This window comes from Meriones unguiculatus, chromosome 17, assembly GCF_030254825.1.
Source record: "Meriones unguiculatus strain TT.TT164.6M chromosome 17, Bangor_MerUng_6.1, whole genome shotgun sequence".
NCBI lineage: Eukaryota > Metazoa > Chordata > Mammalia > Rodentia > Muridae > Meriones > Meriones unguiculatus.
In genome coordinates this window covers 31,812,532-31,816,236 of record NC_083364.1, presented here as the reverse complement: position 1 = coordinate 31,816,236, position 3,705 = coordinate 31,812,532, and the positions used below count along the sequence as shown (strand labels likewise).

Here is a 3,705-nt window from a genome sequence, read left to right as displayed (position 1 = left end):
ATTTACTTTTATTTTTATTTTTTTATCCAGTCCAGAATGAAACATTCTCTCAATCTGGAATTCTCAGAGCCTCATGCTTGCTTACTTTTCTCTCTTCCATTAGGTACAATATATCATTGATTCTCCATTTCTCCATTGAATTATTTTTCATTTCTGCAGCACATTTGTTTCTCTACCAGGCAAAGAAAGATAAATTATTCTACTTCCATTTTCAGGAAGCCTCTCTTCATCATCTCATGTCTGGTTCACAAAAGGTAGGTATAAATATTTGTCCACCCCAAAATCAGACCTATAGCGAAACTTCCACCATCTTGCTGTATCTCTCTGATGTACCCACCAATATGGTTTAAACTTCCCTTGACATATGGCTTTCATTGTTCTGTAAAACTATAAAACTTCATTAAACTGCTTTCACATCAAAACACAGAATTTGGGGAAGCCAAAATATGTGTTCCCCAGCCACAGTCACTCTAAATGGCTCAAGAATGAAGTATTCTTATTCTTTTCCCTCAAAACTGAAAGATTGACATAATGTATGATCACATAATTGTTAATCAGCAAGGTTCACTTCTAACCTCTTTAGTGAACCACTATATCAGTTGGTTTATTTTCAGAATCTTCAGGTAGGCCTCTCAAAATGTGTCCCTCAGTGATACCTGACATGGCAGTCAGCCCCATAATTTTTTTAATTAATTTTTATTTTTATATTAATTACAATTTATTACGTTGTATCTCAGCTGTAGCCCCCTCCCTCATTCCCTCCCAATCCCATCCTCCTTCATTTCCTCCCTGCCTTTCTCTAAGTCCACTGATAGGGGAGGTCCTCCCCTCTTATCCTAGCTTATCACATATCTTCAGGACTGGCTTCAAGGTCCTCCTCTGTGGCCCAGAAAGGTTGCTCCTCCCTAGGGGGGTAGGGGGGAGGTCAAAGAGCCAGCCACTGAGTTCATGTCAGAGATAGTCCCTGTTCCCCTTACTGGGGAACCCAATTGGATACTGAGCTGCCATGGGCTATGTCTGAGCAGGGGTTCTAGGTTTTATCCATGTATGGTCCTTGGTTGGAGAATCAGTCTTAGAAAAGACCCCTGTGCCCAGATATATTTGGTCCTTGTGGAGCTCCTGATCTCTCCAGGTCTTACTAACTCCCCCTTCTTTCATATGATTCCCTCCACTCTTACCAAGGTTTGGGTATGAGTCTCAGCATCTACTTTGGTACACTGCTAGGTAGAGTCTTTCAGAGGCCCTTATGGTAGGCTCCTGTCCTGTTTCTTGTTTTCTCCTACTTCCAATGTCCATCCCATTTGTCTTTCTAAGTGAGGATTGATCATCTTAGCCTGGGTCCTCCTTCTTGTTTAGCTTCTTTAGGTGTACAGATTTTAGTATATTTATCCTATCTTATAGGTCTAGTATCCACTTATAAGTGAATATATACCATGTGTGTCTTTCTGCTTCTGGGATATTTCACTCAGAAAAAAAAATATGGAACGCTTCACAAATTTGAATGTCATCCTTGCAAAGAGGCCATGCTAATCTTCTCTGTACCATTCCAATTTTAGTATATGTACTGCCAAAGCAAGCACATACACAGGACCACATGACTGCAGATAGTAACCTCGTAATTCTTGAATAGATGAATCACCACTTCTGTAATTGAATGCTGATTTGAATTTGAGTTTAAAAGTAATGTGCTAGTCCACTTGCCTAATTATGGAACTCAGATTAATAGAGTGGCCTCTTAAAGACACTTTAACATTAGAGTAAATACTAGTGAAATTTAACTGATTAGGATGTTGCTGCAACTTTCCTTTAAGAAAATAAATCATGATGATACATGATGCATGAAAATGTAAACTTTAAATGAAATAATGCAGAGGATCCTTTAAAGTATATAAAATAGAGAGTAAAAGAGAAGTGTTCTCTGGGAAGTTTGTAACGTTAGTCTAAATTGAAATTAGCAAGTTTACAAAGCACTTATAAGTATATGTGCAATTTAGTATTAAACTATTTTCAATGTCATTACTACAACTATGATCACCATCATCATTGACAGAGGAGGATATAAAGATATAATGGCATTAGCATGTCTGGTTTAAAAAAAAAACTGGTGGCCAATTTTGCATGCTAGTTATGAGCAGATGTTGAGACAGAATGATGTCTGAAATTCACTAATGTAAATCATTTTCATTTTCAGACATGACAAAACAGGAAAAAAAATATCATTTTAATATGTGTTTCAGTAAATAACTGTTCCAGGGATACTATTAGTACATAAAAAAAATTAGATATTTTGAACTACCATCCTTCAGCTATAAATGAGCTGTTTTACCACACAAAATTATTTATTAATTTACTTATTTATTTATTACAATTTATTCACTTTGTATCTCCATTGCAGCCTCCTACTTCTTGTCCTCCCAGTCCCACCCATCCTCCATCATCTCCCTCTAGGCCTTCTCCATAGTCCCCTGAAAGGGAGGACCCTTCTGTCTGACCCTAGCCTATCAGGTCTCATCAAGGCTGGCTGCATCATCTTCCTTTGTGGCCTGACAAGGCTGCACCCTCCCCAGGAAGGTGATCAAAGAGCTGGCCACTGAGTTCATGTCAGAGTCAGCCTCTGTTTCCCTTACTAGAGAACCTGCTTGGAGGCTGAGCTGCCATGGGAGATGGAAAGACCTGGAGGGGACTGAGTGCCACAAGGAGAGCAATTGAACCAAAAGTCTGTACACCTAAAGAAGATGAACAAGAAAGAGGAGCCAGGGTAAGATAATCAAACCTCACTTAGAAAGACAAATGGGATGGACATTGGATGTAGGAGAAAGCAAGTAACAGGACAGGAGCCTACCGTAGAGGGCCTCTGAAAGACTCTACCTAGCAGCATATCAAAGCAGATACTGAGATTCATAACCAAACCTTCAGCAGAGTGCAGGGAATCATATGAAAGAAGCGGGAGTTAGTAAGACCTGGAGAGGACAGGAGCTTCACAAGGACCAAATATATCAGGGCACAGAGGTCTTCTATGAGACTGTTTCTCCAGCCTAGGACCATGTACGGAGATAACCTAGAACCCTTGCTCAGACATAGCCCATGGTAGCTCAGTATCTAATTGGTTTTTCCTTGTAAGGGGAACAAGGACTATTTCTGACATGAACTCAATGGCTGGTTCTTTGTTTTCCCTCCTCCCCCGCTGAGGGAGAAGCAGTCTTGCTAGGCCACAGAGGAGGACATTGCAGCCAGTCCTGAAGATATGTGATAAGCTAGGGTCAGACAGAAGGGGAGGAGGACCTCCTCTATCAGTGGACTTTGAAAGGGGCAGGGAGGCAATGAGGGAGGGAAGGTGGGATTGGGAGGGAATGAAGGAGGGGGCTATGGCTGGGGTACAAAGAAAATAACCTGTGATTAATATAAAAATTAAAAATTAAAAAATGAATTCATGTAAAATAAAAAGTGAGAGAGAATTCTCTGTTTGGCTTTGTACCTGAGCAGGACAATCCATGCTAGATGTGAAAGTTTAAGAAAATTTTGTTGGTTAACTCTTGTGGGTTGAACGACTCTTACCAATATTAAAATATGTATATGCATGTTTTGACAAGTGTGTGTACACATTTGATAAAAAAACAATGCAACCACCGAGATATATACATAAAATAATACATGTTAGTGTAAAATATTATTTCATAATTTTAAAAGATTTTTACCTTCAAGTGT

General features: G+C 39.5%; 1 non-coding gene across 1 annotated transcript; it reads right to left on the bottom strand.

Moving 5' to 3' along the window:
* Positions 1–1,473: 1,473 nt before the first annotated feature.
* Positions 1,474–1,580, bottom strand: LOC132648883 (U6 spliceosomal RNA). Its single transcript, XR_009587268.1, has one exon. It is a non-coding gene; the product is annotated as a U6 spliceosomal RNA (small nuclear RNA).
* Positions 1,581–3,705: the final 2,125 nt, after the last annotated feature.